A 22,987-nucleotide genomic window follows, 5' to 3' on the forward strand; every position below is an offset into this window, starting at 1 on the left:
ACATACACCCGGGGTCACGTCGAACGTGGAAGTAGCCATGTCTAATGTATCTTGTCTGTCTGGGAAGTCCACTACTTCCTGCAAAGACGGGTTGTTAAATTTGAGGACTTGCTTGCGGATGCGGTGATCCACCACATTCTGCGCAATAGCGTCTCTAATCATTGTATCTGCATATGAGCGTCCACATGAGCAATTAAAGTCACAATCAGAAGTTAGTCCCTGAAGGTCCCCTAACTAAGATTTATTGGACTGAGTAGGGCCACGCCGGAGGCGAAAGAATTTGTAGCTTGCAGCTACCACATTTACACTGCCACGGAAGTGGGAGTTCAAAGCGTCAATCACTTCATCGTAAGTTTTAGTTTATGGGCGGGTGGTGGGAAACAATTTGACGAGCACACGGTATAACACAACACCCGCATTGGCAATGAAAAAGGCAAGCCGCTCTGTACCTGGTATGTTGTGTGCTCCGAAGTGTGCCTCGAGCTGGGCGATGTATTCTGGCCAGCGTTCAACGACCCGATTGAAGGCACGAAAGTGCGGCGCCATCGGCGACGTCGTCGGTAGAGGTGGTAGTGTTGGAGGCGCCGAAGTAGCTGCAGTTTGCAGTGTGACCAGTCCATTTATGGCAGCAAGCAGCTGCGTCATTTGCTGAGCCTGAAAACGTACAAGATCGGACAGCGAAGCCTGTTCCTGTGGCGAAGCCATGGTTTACACAAATGAAAGCCTTATACCGAATGGGGGAAGCAGTCATACACTGAGGCTAGCACGAAAAGAAAGCAGTACCGAGCAAGAAAGACTCGTCGCCAATTTTTGTATCTCGCCTGGTAGGCGGCGCGTGGGTCTGCTCCTGTAAACTGAAGGGTAGGCCGTATGTAGGAAGTGAGTAGGAGCAACAAAAGGTTAAATGCTTCGATACTGCGTTTAAATTTAAATCATCACACAATAACTTGAATAAATTAATTGTATTTAACTTTGGCTGAGATAAGCACGTAGGTGCGAAGCTGTACATCAAGTTACAAAGGCAAATTTTGTAGTGGCTCGCTCACTGTGAAATAAAAACAATTTTGCTTGGTCGTCTACTCGGAATCAGATATGCCTGAATCCTGAGCGGAGTTCGTAGAGCTGCACAGCGTCGGCTAGAGGGCGCTGTCGTCGGTGTCGGTGTCGTGGTGCCAAGCTAGCAGAGCACACCTACATTGTGGCATCGTAGCTATCGATACCACATCGACATTCTCATCAAGTATTAGTACCATGAGAAGACACTTGGAGAAACGATCCAACATAATCAATACATATTTCTTTCCATCTTAGGTAACTGTCCAACAACGTCCAGTTCTATTCTTTCGAATGTTTCGCTAGTCTCTGCCATTTCTTATAATGGTACATCTACATCTACATCTACATCCATACTCCGCAAGCCACCTGACGGTGTGTGGCGGAGGGTACCTTGAGTACCTCTATCGGTTCTCCCTTCTATTCCAGTCTCGTATTGTTCGTGGAAAGAAGGATTGTCGCTATGCCTCTGTGTGGGCTCCAATCTCTCTGATTTTATCCTCATGGTCTCTTCGCGAGATATACGTAGGAGGGAGCAATATACTGCTTGACTCCTCGGTGAAGGTATGTTCTCGAAACTTCAACAAAAGCCCGTACCGAACTACTGAGAGTCTCTCCTGCAGAGTCTTCCACTGGAGTTTACCTATCATCTCCGTAACGCTTTCGCGATTACTAAATGATCCTGTAACGAAGCGCGCTGCTCTCCGTTGGATCTTCTCTATCTCTTCTATCAATCCTATCTGGTACGGATCCCCCACTGCTGAGCAGTATTCAAGCAGTGGGCGAACAAGCGTACTGTAACCTACTTCCTTTGTTTTCGGATTACATTTCCTTAGGATTCTTCCAATGAATTTCGGTCTGGCATCTGCTTTACCGACGATCAACTTTATATGATCATTCCATTTTAAATCACTCCTAATGCCTACTCCAGGGTAATTTATGGAATTAACTGCTTCCAGTTGCTGACCTGCTATATTGTAGCTAAATGATAAGGGATCTTTCTTTCTATGTATTCGCAGCACATTACACTTGTCTACATTGAGATTCAATTGCCATTCCCTGCACCATGCGTCAATTCGCTGCATATCCTCCTGCATTTCAGTACAATTTTCCATTGTTACAACCTCTCGATATACCACAGCGTCATCCGCACAAAGCCTCAGTGAACTTCCGATGTCATCCACAAGGTCATAGTTCCTCCAAAATCATTCCATCTGTTACAGGAATTACATTGTAAACAGTCTCAAAAATGTCACCTTTACGTGTAGGCCACCAATATATCTCCACTATGTTAATGTTTGCTGCTTTTTACCGTAATGTCCAGATAATAAAGAATCATGTAGTTCTGTCACGATTTTGTGCCAACTCAGAAGTCACCACTGTCACGATCCATTCGATCTCCCACACATGTCTCAGCCGCTAGCTGTATGTGGCGGCGCTGTGGACAGTTCGACTGTGGCGCCTCCTAAACGGAGCTGCCTACCTTCTGCTGCGGCGGGACAACACCAGCTTTGAACCTGTAGCTACCATCGACAGAGTCCAACCTGCTGGAGGCCTGGACATGTTTGTTTTTCTGGCTCTGCACCATCAACGGCGGGGTCTACCATCGGATGATCCAATGTGCTAACGGTCATCTTTTCAGGGTTGTGAACCATAGTTGTCTGTTCGGGGTTGTGAAGCTTGATGTACCGCACTGCATGCACGAAAGTGCTGGGTGGCCTTATTTATAATCCAGAAAGTCTCTGATCGCTATTCAGAAAGCTATTGGTGTGGCAGGCCTGAGACAAGTTGCCTATCTGACTGTGTGAATTGCATCCTCAACAGCTGGGTGATACACTGGTTCGAACCCAGAGTTTACAAGTTCAGGTGTGGCAGATTGCACACAGTGAATTAAGCACACCCCTAAGTCAACCTATCATAGAGCAAACACTTCATGGATCCCATTCTCTAGCTATGGCTGACTTCTCTGTGAAGTTAAAACTCATTAGTGAGATTGTTGTTTGATGGTGGTGTATTGGCAGTAGATTCTTTGTGGTAGTGCAGAAAGCCTCTGTTTTATTTGCATGATCGAGAAGAATTACTTGGGTTGGGTTAACTACTCAACACTGTGCGGCAGCGCGGTTCCCTTCTGGGCAGATCGCCGGTAGGAAAGCCGAGCAGAAACCTGCCGTACTGCGACTAGCATCAGGCTGAATACAACGTAACTATTCTAAAAATTGGGAAAAAGTCTTAGTTTTGAATGAAAGTTGGAAATATTGGCAAAACTTCAGTATATTCTGAAGTCAATAATTACACGTTCACTGCCAAGCGCGTGCTAATCCTAACACAGCCATACATAAACAGTTTCATTCACGTTAGCAAGTTTATGGTAAAGTATTTCCCGAAATCTGAACAGCTACTAAATACGAATTGTTCCTAAATGAAAATGCTCGGGGGTTCGATTCCCGGCGAGGTTTGGGATTTTCTCTGCCTCGTGATGACTGGGTGTTGTGTGATGTCCTTAAGTTAATTAGGTTTAAGTAGTTCTAAGTTCTAGGGGACTGATGGCACTAGATGTTAAGTCCCATAGTGCTCAGAGCCATTTGAACCATTTTTTGAAAATGCTCGCCATACCATTAAGTTTATCAGTGTCTAAAGCACTCAAGTTTTTAGTCACCAATCAGCTCAATATCCCAAGCGGAATTACTGTCTTTACTCATACACAAAATTACTTTAAAAAATCCGTACTTTCTAAACGATTCACCGGAATAATATGCTTTCACTTTAAAGCACTTTTGAGGCATGTAGCACAACTAAAACTGGCAAACTATAACTTCCTTCGGAGTTCATACAACACACGACCGTATTATTGAAAGGCTGGGCTCCGACTCCTTTAGACTGCAGTATGCATTCTCTATCTCCAAGATAAAAGACGCGCGAAGAATACTCCGTTCTGATTGGTCAGTTTTCTTTAAGACCGATAGAAAAATATTATTCTCCCGCGTTAGTCCGCGCTTTCATGACTAAAAAATCAACAAATAACACACTTTCATATTGTACTTTTTCCCGAGTTAAATGTTCAACATTCTGATATTTTATTTATACTTTACGTTATTGACTATTTTCATTTGCACTCGAATTAGCTTTCCTTTCACCATAAACTTACTTAAAGTATATGATACAAAATTCCCCGTCGTCTGCATTCACACTGTCTTGAAAATTTCTCACGCTTATTTGTAAGGCGTTCGTCGGTATACCAATGATCTACATGTTTACTTTAAACCACTAAAACGTATCATTCACACTACAAAAAGAATATACAAAACTGTACAAACATAAATAAACAAAAAAGTCTTCACGAAATAAACAGAACAATTCACAAAAACATTCTCTTGACCTGTTTCTTGAATGTCTCTGTCCACTACTGTACTCTAGTGGATGAAAATTAGGACAACATAGTCGACTGAAACCGCTTCAGACCACTTGTCACTGTGCACTCATGAGTCATTCTCCCGATACACAGGCTGCAGATACGAGCGCTATAAAGGCGCCACGACTCAGTTGCTATAGTTATTGAACATCATGGTGGTGGGCAGTTCGTTTAGGCATTATCTGAGACCATGTGGCAAAAAAACTGTCTTTCAATTAATATATTTGAAATGTACCAAACAGCTAAGAATATCCTTAAAGAAATGCCTCCTAGTGACCTCTCCAGAGTGCTTTTTGAGATAGGCCGCAAAGCTTCAGTCAGAAGGGTTGGTGATTCGTGTGCAAGCTGTCGATTACGCTGACCGAAAACGGGAGGAAGGTCTTGGTCCCAAATGGCGGAAAGCTGCTGGTAACCCAAGCTGCCGGCTGGAGGCAATGAATTGTGCAAGGCAGGGAAGTTTAAGTGATAAATGACGTCATATTAAGGGGTAATTATGAAGGAGGCCTCTTTTCAGAAAGATTATCGCTACTCCTACTGATCAAGTGTCCTCTGTATGTTTGACCACAAATGAGGAGCCCGTTTGTGGCTTTCTCGATACTGGAAGTTTTGTTTCTTTGATAGTTGAAGATTGGTTTCCCACTTTTCGTGAGTTGTGTCAAGTCCCGAGATTGTCGGGCGGGGCTGAGTTCTGCAGGCTGCCCAATTCCACAGAGATGCGAATTTTGGAACTATTAAAGTTAAGTTCCGAGTTGGAGATTTTTTGTAGAAATTCGCAGTTAAGGTGGCATGTAATTTACCTGTGTAGGGCTTTATAGGTTTTTACTTCACCTGTAAGGGTGGTTTAGCTCCTCAAAGGGATCAGAGAAACTTTTATTTTGAGTTTCCACGCCAGAAAGACTTCATATTTTGTAAGCATATGGTGAGTGGAAGGTCAGGACATCAAAATCAAGTTATCAGTTCAGCCGATACCGATGTTCCAGGTTATGATCTTGAACATTTACCGGGTTATGATCTTGAACAGAGGAACCAGATTGTGGATTTATGTGAAGAATTTAGGGATGTACTTACTGACATGTTAGATGATGTTAAAGGAGCAGAGAACAAAGTTAAATTAACAGACAATATTGCTGTAAGGCAATACAGACTGCCACCACCTAGTTTCAGACAGTTAAAGACGACTGTAGATAAGATGTAACTTCAGGGAGTTATCAGATCATTCTAATCCCCATACTCCTCTCCTGTCTTCGTCGTGCCTAAGCCACGGGACAGGGTGAGACAGCTTGTTGACTATCAGTCCATGAACAAGAAGGCAGTTCTGTATCCCTTCCTGGTTTACACTCACGCTTCTCATGGTTCCCAGAGGCAAAGGTCTCTACCAGTTTGGACCTAAATCAAGCATACTATCAAATTCCACTAGGAGAAGAGTCTGTGCTCTGTTCCACTCATAGTCTTTGCAAGTATTGGTCAATGTGTGAATACAATAGAGAGCCATTTGGGTTGTCTACAGGACCAGCCATGCTGTCTGGTATATGGGAAAGAGTTTTTCCTGACTTTCGTTGGTCATTATCTTGATGATTTGGTGATTTTCAGTGAGAACTTTCAGGAACGTATACGTCACGTGAGGGACGACGTGCTTCAGCAGATGCGTAGGGCTGAGTCAAACCTTCAAAAGATATATTTTCTCAGCCTGAAATTTCATTCTTAGATTATAATGTTTCTAATCAAGGTATTAGAATTTAACTGAGCCGGACAAACTCTATTTATTCTTAGGCAACACCCAAAAATGTAAGAGCCATGGTTTGTTTCATGGGGATGATAAATTACTTACGTAAATTTATTACTAATTTTGCACAAATAGCAGCACCTTTAACAGATTTTCGGAAGAAAGGAAGGAAATTCTAGTGGGGCACATCACAAGAAGCCTCCTTTGAAGCTTTAAAGAAAATTCCAGCGAGCGCGTCCGTATTAGGCATGGCTGACTTCAGCAAATAATTTACTGTTCAAACTGATGCCTCCATGTCATGAGTCGCGGCACAGCAGGATGAAGACGCTGAGTTAAGTTCTGTTAAGAAATGAATAAGGAAGAGAGACGCTGTTAAACTCTGTTGCTTGAAAGGAAAGGAATTGTGTTGTGGGCCGCAGGAACTGAGGTTATAAGGTCGTGTTGCTGGCTGGTTTAGTTTCTTTAGTCTTCGAGTATTATCGTGAAACACCGGTGGGTGGTCATTTTCAAAACACGGGTTAAGATGAGAATTTCATTCTGGAGACGATGGACAAACAGATTTAGTCGTTGGTGTTTGGGTGCAAAATACGCGGTATTAGCAAATCTGCGTTAATACGTGGCAAGGGGCTCCGTCATCCGATATGGTTAATGAGCCCGTGCAGAAATTACATATGGATTACGTGTGTCCTTTCCCATGAGTGGGAAAGCGGGACGTCTTCATCTGCGTAGTTGCATTTTTACGCTTTTGTTGGTTGATCCCTGTTCGCGGTGTTGCCTCTGAAGTGTCAATCAAGAGTTGGGCTCGGATATTTGTACCTTTGGCCCTTCCTTTGTGGGACATATGAAACGCAACTTGCTAGCAGTCTTGACTGCGTTCCATCACAGTGACCACACCAGATGGGATAGTTCTTTGTCGTTGTCGGAGTATGCATTTAATAATGCGGCAGGCAGAGTGCACAGTGCAACACCTGTTAGTCTTACGTTTGGCTTTAAACCCAACTCCTCGTTTGTCAATTTATTGTCGTTATACGATCTGCTCCCGGACAAAGTGGGCGCTGCACAGATCTGAACCAATAGCAAACAACCGAACTAAACCAAAAATAGGTCTTGAAAGGATAGAGCTGCATTGTGATGCTGGGAGACAGTCGATCTCATAGAAATCACGGGGTCGGGATTGTGTGAATAATTTTTACGTGGTAACCAACGGTGCCGACAAGGTTATGGGAAAGCTCTCGTCCAGGTTTTTGTGACCCCGTTCACCCTGTTGGTAAGAAACTCCCAAATTAAAAGAATTTTCAGAGCACATATGGTACAGGTTAAATCATATTTTGAAGCTAATGAATCTCAGTAAGGATTCTTACTCTAGGATCCTATACCTAATTTTATGTGTAAACTTGTTGAACATAATAAGTATTGCTTCAGCACTTTTAGTAGCTAGGTAATATTAAGGGTAGGTTACTGAGAGTATGGTTTCTAAAATTATCCGGACACCTGGCTGAAAATGACTTACAAGCTCGTGGCGCCCTCCATCGGTAATGCTGGAATTCGATGTGGTGCTGGCCCACCCTTAGCCTCGGTGACAGCTTCCATCTCGCAGGTATACGTTCAATCAGGCGCTGGAAGGTTTCTTGGGGAATAGCATCCCATTCTTCACGGAGTGCTGCACTGAGGAGAAGTATCGCTGTCGGTCGTGAGACCTGACACTAAGTCGGTGTTCCAGAACATCCTAAAGGTGTTCTAAAGGGTTCAGGTCAGTGATCTGTGCAGGCCAGTCCATTACAGGGATGTTATTGTCATGTAACCACTCCGCCACAGGCCGTGCATTATGAACAGGTACTCGATCGTGTTGAAAGATCTCCATCGCCAATCGCCATCCCAGAATTGCTCTTCAACAGTGGAAAGCAAGAAAGTGCTTAAAACATCTATGTAGACCTGTGCTGTGATAGTACCACGCAAAACAACAAGGGGTGCAAGCCCTGTAACCTCCCCCTCACTTATCGACCTTAATGACAGTGAAAAATTAAACCGCGTGTACCTAATGGAAATTTGGAAAAAATCAATCGTCACCGAAGTTAACCTGTCGGTAAAGAGGGAGGAAAGAGTTACATCTAAATGAAAGGAAAAATGCAAATGAAGCTGGTGGAAATTAATTTTGAAAAGGGGTAAAGTTAATAAAGAAAGTAAATGTGCGGCCGTTACGTTAACAATCAACTAGCGGTAATTAGATATTTGAGATTTGGGGGAAATTACGGCCGCCAGTCCTAAGGACAATTACTATAGTAACTGAAAAAGAAAGGTTATTACACATATAATTAGCACTAGAAGCGTGGCAACTGAAGGTTGACACGTGTAGTGTGAAAACTGAAAGTTTGCACGAAGTAATAAATTTCGCTGCACTCTGACTTAATTTAGCAAAAGAATTAATGAAACCGGAAAATCGAAAGTTAATTTAGTGACTGAAGTTAATAGTGAGCTTTCTTTCTGAAGCACATCGAAATACAGTTAGTCTTGGCCTACCTCAACAATCATTTCTAAAGCTACTTGAATCTACGCAATTTAGAAAGAAGAGCTTTAACTTTGAACTTGAATTAAACGATTCTGAACAATTAACAATAGTAAAATTTAGTACGTACCAAGGTGAGCTGCAGTCACAGGTAAGCTAAAATACGGTAACAAAACTCGCACTCTTAATTTGTGCTTGTGTAATCTAACTATTGTAGCCAGCTATGAATACTTAAAGTGAACTTTGAAATTAAAGTAGTGAAATGGAATTATGCTGGCGTTTGAATTTCAACGACACTCGGGTTCATTTCGGAAAACGAAGGGACCCTGCTTGGCAATGCAATTGGGACAATGAGCAACAAAGGTTCATGCTAAGTTGCTGTAATTTTGCGAGGCAAATGGAACAATTTGAAAAGCTGAGGTCTGCCATACAGTTCTGAAACTTTACGTGCTTTTAGTCTTCCATGTTGGTTGATTGAAGGTTTGAAGCCGTCGATCGAGGAGGTGGCGACAGTCACTCATTGTCGGCCGTCGCTGTTGCAGAAGCTGGATGTTGGCGCGCATTCTTCTCGACACGGTCACCAGGCGAAACGGGCTCTTGATGTGCGCCAGCTAATGCTTCCCGTCCGCGACACCATGTCAGAAACTATCATCGCAAGTCGAGCGCAATTACATGCTGCCAAACCCAGAAAGCGCGGCAACTCGCGGGAGCGTCACACAACACACCTGCTCCACTCGCTACTCCAGCCAGACTCCAACTGCTCTGCCCGCGCTCCACGCGGCAGAGTTCCCACTACCAAAGATCCTACACACTTTGATTCTTCACACGACCTATCGATGTAATCGTTCGATAGCAGTTTTCCCTAGGCAAGACCCAGCGTAGAATTACAAATAATATTTACGAATGAAACCAATTATACATCGACATAAATGCATATATATATATATATATATATATATATATATATATATATATATATATATATAGTAAAACAGTTACAATATACGAAGACACAGAAATGTTATATATTCAGGTAACAAAAATAAGGAAAACAAATTTATAGTACAATAGATGGAAATAGGAGGATATGCATTTCCGGCGTTACAGCCCCTCAATGAAAAACACGACCCACCATAACACCATCGCCTCTCAATTTTACTGTTCGCACTACACACGCTGGCAGATGAAGTTCACCAAGCATTCGCCATATCCGCAGGCTGCCATCGGACCGTTACATTGTGTACCGTGATTCGTCCCCCCACACAACGCTTTTCCACTGTTCAATTGTCCAATGTTTACTCTCCTTACACAAAGCATTTACCGGCGTGATGTGCGCTTTGAGTACCCGCTCAAACATGAAATCCAAGTTTTCTCACCTCCCGCCTAACTGTCATTGTACTTACAGTGGTTCCTGATGCAGTTTGGAATTCCTGTGTAAGGTTCTGTATAGATGTCTGCCTATTACACATTGCCAACCTCTTCAACTGTCGCGCTCTCTGTCAGTCAACAGACGAAGTCTGTGTGTTGTGTGCTTTTGTGTTGTACGTGTCCCTTCACGTTTGCACTTCACTATCACATTGGAAATAATGGACCTCGGGATGTTTAGGAGTGTGTAAATCTCGAGTACAGACGTATGACACAAGTGACACCCAATAACCTGACCACGTCCTAAGTCCGCGGGGCGCCCCATTCTGCTCTCACACGATGTGTAATGACTACGGAGGTCGCTGGTATGGAATACCTGGCAATACGAGGCAGCACATAGCACCTAATATGAAAAACGTATTTTTTGGGGGTGCCTGGGCACTTTTGGCCACATAGTGTATATCTTCCCGTACGATCTCTGATTTCCCTTATTTTATTATGATGATCGTTTCTCCCTATGTGGGTCAGTGTCAACAAAATATTTTCGCATTAGGAGGAGAAAGTTGGTGATTGCAATTTCTTGAAAAGATTCCGCCGCAACGAGAAACGCCTTTGTTTTAATGATGTTCACCCAAAATCCTATGTCATTTCAGTGACACTCTCTCCTATTTCGCGATGATACAAAACGTGCTGTCCTTTTTTGAACTTTCTCGATGTACTCCGTCAATCCTATCTGGTAAGGACCCGCACCGCTCAGCGTTATTCTAAAAGAGGACGGACAAGCGTAGTGTAAGCAGTCTCTTTAGTAGATCTGTTACATTTTCTAAGTTTCCTGCCAATAAAACGCAGTCTTCAGTTAACCTGCCCCACAACATTTTCTGTGTGTTCCTCCGAATTTAAATTGTTCGTAATTGTAATTCCTAGATATTTAGTCGAATTAACGGTCTTTAGATATGACTGATTTATCGTGTGACCGAAGTTTAACAGATTCCTTTTAGTACTCATGTGTATGACCTCACACTTTTAGTTATTTAGGGTCAATTTCCAATTTTCGTACCATACAGATATCTTTTCTAAATCATTTTTGTTTTTTGATCTTACGATGACTTAACTAGTCGATAAACGACAGCGACATCTGCAAACAACCTAAGGTGGCTGCTCAGATTGTCTCCTAAATCGTTTATATAAATAAGGAACAGCAAAGGGCCTATAACACTGCCATGGGGAACGCCAAAAGTCACTTCTGTTTTACTCGATTACCAATTACTACGAACTGTGACCTCTCTGACAGGAAATCAAGAATCTAGTCACATAACTGAAACGATATTTCACAAGCACACTTTCACTACAAGCCACTTATGTGGTACAGTGTCGAAAGCCTTCTGGGAATCTAGAAATACTGAACCAATTTGAAACCCCTTGCCGTGTGCGTAAAGAGCTAGTTGTGTTTCACAAGGACGATGTTTTCTAAACCGTGTTGACTGTGTATCATTAAACCGTTTCCTTCGACGTAATTCATAATGTTCGAATACAATATATGTTCCAAACTTCTACTGCTTATCGACGTTAATATTAAGGGCTATAATTTAGTGGTTTACTCCTACTACCTTTCTTGAATATTGGTGTGACCTGTGCAACTTTCCAGACTTCGAATAGGGATGTGTCCCCGAGTAAGCGGCTGTGTATGATTGTTAAATATGGAGCTGTTGTATCAGAATGCCCTGAAAGGAAACTAAGAAACTAACTGGACCAGAATATTTGCTTTTGTTAAGTGATTTAAGATTCTTCACTACTCCGAGGACCTGCGTTACTCGGGTTCGCAGCTGTTCTTGATTCGCATTCTGGAATATTTACTTCGTCTTCTTTGGTGAAGCAATTTCGGAAGACTGTGTTCAGTAACTCTGTTTTTGCAGCACTGTCTTCGATAGTATTTCCAATGCTATCGCGCAGAGAAGGCATCTCCGCGACATACATGATTTGTTTCAGGAGTTGTATAATGCAACCAGCGTTAGGCCGTTCCGTAGTACTGCAGCTAGACGCAAGCTGAACAACAGTACCGTCAGTCAACAGGTCTGTTTTAACTGTACTTAAATCGTCCATCAGAGAAAAGCAAAATCTTTGCTACAGTAGCAACCCATGTCTTTGTGTTAGACTCTTGTAAGCCCTACCTCAATATTGTTTACTTCGTGACACTTTGGAATTAACGTCGCCTGTTGTTACACGTAGTGAAAATGACTATGTGATGGCTGAAATCTAGATCTTATTTCACAGTCGACTGCTGTTCTTTTCTCCATTGTCCATGACATTTTTGATTCTTTAATTTGTCGCGAAGATAAGGCTCTCATACATACCTGTGTAATACAGAAGCAGCGGCGAGGCACAGCCAACCGCCATGCTGTCACTGCACAGTGCTTTCCCACTTCTGGTTCCCTTCGTCGACAAGTAGAAATCGCTGGCGTCGCACCGCTGAGTCCATCCCAGGAGGCAGTCAGACAGGCGGAAAGTTAAGCGAGTGACAGCCTCTCTCTCACCGTTTCGGGGTATTCTTCGGTTGCTTTTAGTCGGATATCCTGGTTCTCCACAGGTCAACTAAAAGCTTTCTTTAAAACCCCTTGTGGCTGTACCTACATCTGGCTATAGCTCACGTATAAACAGATGTAACTTCATTGTTTTGTTAGATTCCCAAATGCGTTTCACGAGAAACTCACATTATCTGTCTGCATTGCTTTCGAACAGCAAGATACGACCACAGACTACAGAAATATGTCAACAATATGTTAATCTAGAAATGAAAACGTATTATACAAAGGCACTTATTACACATGTTCGTTCTTTTCTTACGAATATCGGCACGAAATTCGGAAAAAAATCGAGTTTCACAGAAACGTGTTTTGGTTACTACATTGTCAGGGGAGTGGTATACGTCTCGTTTACGGTGTTGGAATAAGTGGCGACATACTGTCAGACAATTGCAAACCATACTGTGTGCTGTCCCAGAAAATTACTCCAAAGGGCCAAACGCGGACTTTTTCCATTCCAGTTCTAGCGCCTTTAACACGTATCCTGCAGCAGTTTACCTCACCTAAAAAGCTAAAAAGGAAGAAATATACCGAAACTCGCAAAAATATTGTCCATAAAACGGTAATTAATTTAATTATCACTGGACTGAAACAAGCGACGGATAGAGTTCCCACAGCCAAATATGAAACACATAAATAGTATCTAAAGGAGCAAAATACGTTAACAAATCGTTCAATCAATTTATACTCATAAATTAGGAAACGATAAGCTACAAACATCCACAAGAAAACAGTACGTGCTCTGTGCTCAACTTGCAATAAGATGAACAGACTTCCTAATATTTTTATATCGCATTTTTCATAAGAAGGTGCGTAACATTACTCGGCAGCTGCTTGTTCCAATTGCTGATCGCTTACAGAATACACTAAATTAAGTTAGTTCTGGCTTCATCTTACGTTCTTTCATTCGCATTTATGCCATTGGCTGTTTATCTAAAATCGTTTGGCGAAGCCGCTTTCCTCTTCAGTACAACTAACACCATTACACTGCACTAACCTGCGTGTTTTTCACGTTGAATTCTCTCACTTTAATTTAAAAAAAAAGAAAAGAAACAGAAAGACTAGGGTTTAACGACTCATCGACGATGAAGTCGCTAAGAGATTAGGTACAAGCTCTGTTTGGACAAAAATGAGGAGGGAAAAAGTTCTAGTTTTTTGAAAGGAACCTTTGTCTTAAATAATATAGGGAAACTTCGATCTAGATGGCCGGGCGCGGATATGGACCACTTTCCTCCCAAATATCAGCCTGCACGTGATTTGGTACCAAATAAACTCTACTAATTTACTTGGAATAATGCCGAATGTACGATTCAGTCTACCAAAAATTGTGCAACAAGACTTTCTTTCGCAAATACTTTAATCGACCAGTTCCTGTACTTTTGACGTCTGCATATTATTCTATGCTCTTTCACTCAGCGCTAGAGAAGTCAAACAGAACTTCGTTGTCAAACAACAATAGGACGCCCGTCGTCCGTAACGAACACTTTGGCTACCGATATCAAATAAGTGTACATCGGAGAACTAAACTTCTTCGCCTTCTGCATCTTGCACCTCACTATCAGTTCGCTCATAGAGCTGATGAGCATAAACTGGGCGTCCGAAACCCTTTGGATCATAATTAAACATAATAGTTGAGTACCCTAAACCGAGGCGTTTGAGAAAAAACTAACGATCGAAAGCAAGTATTTAGTTTTCTGTTAACGTAAAGAATTTGCTTTTTATAGCAACAATTTACGCTCATAGAAACTGTTTAAAAACGTCTCAGTGTACCCACTATAACACCACGCATCAACAGAAATGGACTAATGACGCAAATTCTTTTGCACTCTTTCCTGCACATGTTAATTATTATCACAAGAGTGTAACTGCTGCTCCAAGAGTACGCTCCGTACTGTATTCTTTGATGTGTGCATATTAATGGAAAGTTACTGGGTTTTTGTTGACGAATATTTTTCCACAAGATTGAAAACCGTCTCCCCAGATTCTACTGTGTGAACAATACTTTGTCAAGAACTTTTCTAAAACTGTTCTACGTTCAATCGTTCCACATTTTGGACACTTTATTCTGCTGTACCATAACTTAAAACCATGTCTGCAAGCTCCTCAGTGGTGGGACTAGGCGGTTTCTGGAACAACTTGCATTGTTGCCAGATTTATCTTAGATGACGGATCCAAGATGGCGGCCATAGAAGTGGCAATGTCGCACTAACATTGTGGGGGGAAATTCAAATTTTGGTGGGAAATAGCGCAACTGGGGTACTTCAACTTACCTAATTCCTACCACCCCTCCACTCCTCTTCTATGATGTCACCCACCCCGTAACACCACCCCACCCTTGGAAAGAATGGGGAACGGTCAGCCTCCATGCAACTGCCAGAAAGGAATATTAGTTCAGTGTATTTTATTTATTTTTTGTGTGAAACTGAAGTGGAGATCGCTCCTAGTTTCACTTCTATATGCGTGGTGCTACATAACGAATGCCTAAAATTGCAATATGACTCAAAATTCAAGATGTCACACAACTGGTGTTATCGTGCTGGAAAAAATTCACAATATCACTCAAAACTAGCGACAGATGAACTCAAAATAAATAGTAACTCTATTCAGGACGCTCCCTTTACCTAAAAATCGAAATACACTCCTGGAAATTGAAATAAGAACACCGTGAATTCATTGTCCCAGGAAGGGGAAACTTTATTGACACATTCCTGGGGTCAGATACATCACATGATCACACTGACAGAACCACAGGCACATAGACACAGGCAACAGAGCATGCACAATGTCGGCACTAGTACAGTGTATATCCACCTTCCGCAGCAATGCAGGCTGCTATTCTCCCATGGAGACGATCGTAGAGATGCTGGATGTAGTCCTGTGGAACGGCTTGCCATGCCATTTCCACCTGGCGCCTCAGTTGGACCAGCGTTCGTGCTGGACGTGCAGACCGCGTGAGACGACGCTTCATCCAGTCCCAAACATGCTCAATGGGGGACAGATCCGGAGATCTTGCTGGCCAGGGTAGTTGACTTACACCTTCTAGAGCACGTTGGGTGGCACGGGATACATGCGGACGTGCATTGTCCTGTTGGAACAGCAAGTTCCCTTGCCGGTCTAGGAATGGTAGAACGATGGGTTCGATGACGGTTTGGATGTACCGTGCACCAGTGGTGTACGGCCAGTGTAGGAGATCGCTCCCCACACCATGATGCCGGGTGTTGGCCCTGTGTGCCTCGGTCGTATGCATTCCTGATTGTGGCGCTCACCTGCACGGCGCCAAACACGCATACGACCATCATTGGCACCAGGGCAGAAGCGACTCTCATCGCTGAAGACGACACGTCTCCATTCGTCCCTCCATTCACGCCTGTCGCGACACCACTGGAGGCGGGCTGCACGATGTTGGGGCGTGAGCGGAAGACGGCCTAACGGTGTGCAGGACCGTAGCCCAGCTTCATGGAGACGGTTGCGAATGGTCCTCGCCGATACCCCAGGAGCAACAGTGTCCCTAATTTGCTGGGAAGTGGCGGTGCGGTCCCCTACGGCACTGCGTAGGATCCTACGATCTTGGCGTGCATCCGTGCGTCGCTGCGGTCCGGTCCCAGGTCGACGGGCACGTGCACCTTCCGCCTACCACTGGCGACAACATCGATGTACTGTGGAGACCTCACGCCCCACGTGTTGAGCAATTCGGCGGTACGTCCACCCGGCCTCCCGCATGCCCACTATACGCCCTAGCTCAAAGTCCGTCAACTGCACATACGGTTCACGTCCACGCTGTCGCGGCATGCTACCAGTGTTAAAGACTGCGATGGAGCTCCGTATGCCACGGCAAACTGGCTGACACTGACGGCGGCGGTGCACAAATGCTGCGCAGCTAGCGCCATTCGACGGCCAACACCGCGGTTCCTGGTGTGTCCGCTGTGCCGTGCGTGTGATCATTGCTTGTACAGCCCTCTCGCAGTGTCCGGAGCAAGTATGGTAGGTCTGACACACCGGTGTCAATGTGTTATTTTTTCCATCTCCAGGAGTGTATATCTCCTTCTACACTTGTAAATTGGTAAGAAAAAGAGTCAGTTTAAAACGACATATTAAAAAAGCGAGAACTGCAGTGGTTTTAAAAAAATAAACATACCTGCTACTGATAATAACACCTTGCACGAAGAGTAATACAACTTCATTCGTAAATTACAGCCATAAGCTGTGGGATATTAAAAAAAACACAAAAAAGCTTTATAAATTACCGGGTGCTAGCACAGCGGAGGTTAAAAACTACTACACACAACGCTTGTAATCAAGCATTCAATGAAGCCGGCCGGAGTGGCCGAGTGGTTCTAGGCGCTTCAGTATGGAACCGCGCGACCGCTACGGTCGCAGGTTCGAATCCTGCCTCGGGCATCGATGTGTGTGATGTCCTTACGTTAGTTAGGTTTAAGTAGTTCTAAGTTCTAGGTGCTCATGACCTCATCTGTTAAGTTACATGGTGCTCAGAGCCATTAGAACCATTTGAAGTATTCAGTGCACAATACAGCACGAGGTCCCAGGCTGTGGGGGGTGGGTGTATCATGTCGGGGTGGCGATGTGGTCTACCCAGCGCTCTGCATGTGACTGTTGCTTGAAATGGGGCGGGCACACACGGTCCCAACTGTCGCGATAACTATACTGTGGCCCACAGTGACTCGCCCAGCATCCTAATAACAGTACCATTATCCTACAGATGAGAAATTTGCAAAAGATATAGAAATTATGAAGTGTTAAAAAACAAGAATTGCAGTGATATTAAGAATCGGACTACAGGTACCTGTTACTGATAATATTACCATGCTAAAAAATGACTGCACAAATCACAGCGGTACGCTGCAGGATATAAAAGCAACATGAAAAACCTTTATAAATTACCGGGTGCCAGTGTAGCGGAGGTAAAAAGCTACTACACACGATATTGCAATCGCATCTTTAACGCACAGTGTGACATGGCATGAGGACCCAGGCAGCCAGTGGAACTATAGCTGTAGTCCACTTGGCGATCTGCAGGAGACTGTGGCTTGTGGGGCTGCAGCGTGCACTGAGAACATACTCGACTTGCACAGCATCTGAATAAGACGACCTTTACCTGTGGGTGTTGTCTGATGCCAGCTCACTTCACTCCCTCACGCCACGTGTTTAGAAAGACAATTGAATTTGCGGCACAGTCCTAAAGACGAGAAAACTGCGAAAGGAAACAAAGTTGTTTGTCTAATAACCACAACGTACAGTCATACCAGGGAGAAAAAAAATACCCCGTGGTAATAATAATTATCACAAAACATACTTTACTATCCAGGTGATAGCTTCAGATACCGTGTCCTGCCGCTGTGCGTGCTTTTATGAATTGGAACGGGACTGCCGTACACTGTGCGAGTGGTCGTCGTCGCTGTCTGCTGTTAAATGAGGTGCCGAGGGGAAACCCTTGTAATGGGCAACACGTCGAGTACAAAGACCTGCTGGATACTGAAACAGAGAGAGAGAGAGAGACTTGTCTCGCTCTCACAAATGAGTGTGATGTTACAGATCACAAAACCTTACATAAAAAAAATCCCATCAACTGCCCTTCTTTGCAGGGCATCCACTCAAAATGGGGCCCTCTTATCAGCTGTCTGTGAAATGTGTTGAGTCTATATAAGCCCTCACCCACCTTCCGCATCCTCCATCTGCTCCTGTCCCCTGTAGTGGCTATAGTTGTTTGTCTGTTTTGCCTGTCTGGGCGTGTTTCTCCTTAAAAATGAAACACAGCAGCAGCAACTCCAACATTAGTTGCAAGCACTATAGATTTGCAGAAGAGAAACTGCCACATAAGTAAAAATTTTTTTCATATGTGTGGTTATTTTATGAATATCTGGAAAATTCACGTTTTAAATTCTACAGGGTGGTACAAAAAAGTACGGCCAAACTTTTAGGAAACATTCCTCACACACAAATAAAGAAAAGACGTTATGTGGACATGTGTCCGGAAATGCTTAATTTCCATGTTAGAGCTCATTTTAGTTTCGTCCACCTACGCCCAATGGAGCACGTTATCATGATTTCATACGGGATACTCTACCTGTGCTGCTAGAACATGTGCCTTTACAAGTACGACACAACATGTGGTTCATGCGCGATGGAGCTCCTGCACATTTCAGTCAAAGTGTTCGTACGCTTCTCAACAACAGATTCGGTGACCAATGGATTGGTAGAGGCGGACCAATTCCATGGCCTCCACGCTCTCCTGACCTGAACCGTCTTGACTTTCATTTATGGGGGCATTTGAAAGCTCTTGTCTACGCAACCCCGGTACCAAATGTAGAGACTCTTCGTGCTCGTATTGTGGACGGCTATGATACAATACGCCATTCTCAGGGCTGCATCAGCGCATCAGGGATTCCATGCGACGGAGGGTGGATGCATGTATCCTCGCTAACGAAGGACATTTTGAACATTTCCTGTAACAAATTGTTTGAAGTCACGCTGGTACGTTCTGTTGCTGTGTGTTTCCATTCCATGATTAATGTGATTTGAAGAGAAGTAATAAAATGAGCTCTAACATGGAAAGTAAGCGTTTCCGGACACATGTCCACATAACATATTTTCTTTCTTTGTGTGTGAGGAATGTTTCCTGAAAGTTTGGCCGTACCTTTTTGTAACACACTGTATAGTGAATTTCTTGTCAGTAATTCTTTTTCTATCGTTACACCACATATCCGGAATTTTATTCTGGATTGTGAGGTGAGACAGGGGGAGTAGGAGCCTGTACCAGGTCAGATTCCGCGATCTGTTCTTGCTGAGGTCCAGCGTCCTATGGAAAATCCACCGCCAGGACTGCCTTGTCAGTACAAAAAAAAAAAAAAATCTGTGATTTCTTCTCATAGTAGTAGCAGTAGTAGTAGCAGCGCTGGTTTGACGTTCAAAATTTTATTTCATGTTTCTTCTTGTTACAGGAATGCAAGCTGAGCTGGAGGCAGGAAAACACCAACAACAACAGCAACTTGCTGTGGAACAGCTCCCAGAGGATAACATTCAGCAGCAACAGTTCCCCGACCATTCTAGAAGCGCTCGATTTTATGGACAGGCAGCTGGAGACGGTTTCCCAACAACAACAGAGCTGGAACAGCCTCCAGCAGGCCATAAGACGTCGGAGCAGCCTTGTAAGTAGAAATAAACGAACTTATGTTGTGTTAGAATATATTTCGTGCGTGTTCGTAGTAGTGGAGGGAGGATGTCTTTCTCTAAGAAACTGGTATATTGTTACAGCCCCCGATTTCGACAAATTAGACCAGTGGCTGCGGGGTGGATTCGACTAGGGAGATTTTTACCCGAGCGCTAGGGTGAATCACGGTTTGAGCTACCGCTACGTGAAAGGGCCAATTCAGTGTCTGAGGATTTTTAGGAGATGATCGCCTTCTGGTACAAGAACGATGGCATTAGCGGCGCTGCTGACTCCGGTAAATTATTATATTTACATGTTTTCTCTCTTTGCGATATCTGTGTTTTTTTAATCAATGTATTTTTCTTCTTCCGTTTACAGCCGACACATCTATTTGTCTAATTAATGTACTTTTTCATTCTACAGCTAATCAGCTGGCATTATCTGTCGGTGGGCTACCTTCGCACTTGACCTCTGTGCGGGTGTCATGTACAAGGTCTGCTGTACCCACCATGGACCATCCCGCACTCTGCTGGCCAGAGAAACAACGGCTCCGCAACCAGCAGTTGCAGCTGCCAACAGCCGGCATCTCTGTAACGTGGCTGTTTGTTCTGATCAAACCAGTGGGCTGGTGCCCCATACCGGCATCCTACACCACGACCACCACTGCCGACTATGGCTAGTTCTAGTACGAATAATAGTGGTAGTGTAATGGAAAGAAGCAATGCCATACCTCCTCCTTTTACAGGACATCAGATTACAAACGTCATGCCAGAACTAAATAGCATAGTGATCGAGGACACATTAGATGTGTGCATTTCGTTTACAAAGATCGAGAATCTGGCAAAGCGGTACAAGAATTTTACAAGTTTCCTGGTGATTGCCTTGGAATGCCTGTGGACACATTGGCAAAGTTTCTCGAGTTCAGTGAGCAGTCAAATCACGGGACTATTCCCGACATATGATCTGTGGCATCTGAAACTGGAATCGAAGTTTCATGCCACCTGGTATGCTACTGCATACGGTACACGTTTCCTGAAGGTGGTATGTAAGGCTGTAGGATCCCCTTCACATCATGTCACAGGAGTGAGTCATGAAGAAAGAACTCATCAAACTCGTAAATGATCCATGATATCCCTCCGTGAAAAACAACGCCATACTATGGTGTGAACTATTGTATCCCCTCAATGAGGAAGCCGTTTTTGAAGAGAAAAGTATTGTACATCCTTGGCGAGAAAATGGTGTGATATTGCAGAGCACCTCGATGACTGAATGTTTTCATGACCTCACCCTGGATGCTATTAGGCCCAGGCTTCCAGAGATGGCCTGTAGAGGATCTGGTAAAGCACTCGGCGGTGTTCTGCATGTTGGCATCGACTCACATCTACCGAAGGATATAGCTGACAAGAAGACATGTATTAATTGTACAGAATAGAATGGATAACACCTGTTTCGTTTGGTCAATCCTGTCTTGTGAAAATAAATCATAATCAAAATCCGGAGCGTCCTACAAAATATAATGTAGGTGACAATATTTGTGGGTATTATAACTTGTATGGTATTGATTTCCCTGTCAAACTTCAGGATGAACCCAAATTGGAAAGGCAGAATTAGGGTATTTCAGTTACCGTTTTTGCCCTGGAGAGGAACAAACCAGATGCTTACGATACCAATGGTGTAATCATCAGCAAAAGTCGCCGGGCCCCTCCATTTAACCGATTGTACAGGTGAGTGCAAGCTGCATGTTCACATGCTGCTAATCTCAGATGAGAATGAAAATCAACACTATGTTTGAGTAAAGGATATGTAGCGACTTCTCTCATCCCAACAGAATAAGCACAAGAATAAAAAGCATATTTGCTACAGATGGCTCAACTACTTTTCCTCAAACGAGTCGTTAGCACAACATATTATTGATTGCTCAGGGACATGGTTCGTGTTAAAAAATGCCGACACAGAAAAACAATTTTTTAATGTTTAAGAACGATCACTACCAGATCACTAAACTTTCTAGTATCTGCTGACTCTGAGTGCCTCCTCACTCCTGTGACATGATGTGAAGGGGATCCTACAGCCTTACATACCACCTTCAGGAAACGTGTACCGTATGCAGTAGCATACCAGGTGGCATGAAACTTCGATTCCAGTTTCAGATGCCACAGATCATATGTCGGGAATAGTCCCGTGATTTGACTGCTCACTGAACTCGAGAAACTTTGCCAATGTGTCCACAGGCATTCCAAGGCAATCACCACCATATGGGTGAGATGTTCATTGCATACAACGAATCTAGTGATATCATGTATTTGCATGTGCATAATTTATACAGGCACACCATGCAACAGTCACTACCGATTGATAGGTTTCAGTGGGCATCTGAAGAAGATCTCAAAGGATTAGGTGAGATATTTAAAAAAAGGTGGAGTGGCAGATGATTCTTATGTAGGATTCCTGGTTGAAGAAGTACACTGATTTGGATGTGAGAGAGAGGGCTTCTGTGACGTGTGACTTTGAAAAAGATTTTTTAAATTAATGAATAATGCAGTTTTTGGTAAAACTACGGAGAATTTAAGAAACCGTCGTAATATTCTCATAAAAACCGAATGAGATGGGCGTTATGGCGTAAGGAAATGCATTGCCAGACCAAGTTCCGATGGGTCAGTATATTCAAAACAAATTAGTCCCTGTGGATATAATGAAAGTTGTAGCAGTTCTCTAACATTGCGGGCTTTCAACTAATAAATGATGTGGTGTGGTGACCCTCGACTACGTGCCCTCCTACTCAGAGTTACAATATTCGGATATGTCCGAAAGAACAGATGCCATTGGTGACCGTGCAGCTCTCTAGAATGAAATTACAGTTAAAAAAAAAAATACCATTCGCTGCTGACTGGCGTTGAATTCACCAACGGGGACAGTTGAAAATGTGTGCCCCGACCGGGACTCGAACGCAGGATCTCCTGCTTACACGGCATACACTCTATCCATCTGAGCCACCGAGGGCACAGAGGATAGTGCAACAGCAGGAATTTATCCCTGGCACGCTCCCCTTGAGAGCCACATTATCAACTTACAGTCCACACACTACATTCGTAGTGCCCTTGCTATTATACCCATTACTCGCGGCACACAATTCACCGAGTCCCGTAAGTCATATCGTTAAGGCTAACCAGCTGATGACCTTCTTCAGTGC

The sequence above is a fragment of the Schistocerca nitens genome, chromosome 1 (assembly GCF_023898315.1).
Source record: "Schistocerca nitens isolate TAMUIC-IGC-003100 chromosome 1, iqSchNite1.1, whole genome shotgun sequence".
Lineage (NCBI taxonomy): Eukaryota > Metazoa > Arthropoda > Insecta > Orthoptera > Acrididae > Schistocerca > Schistocerca nitens.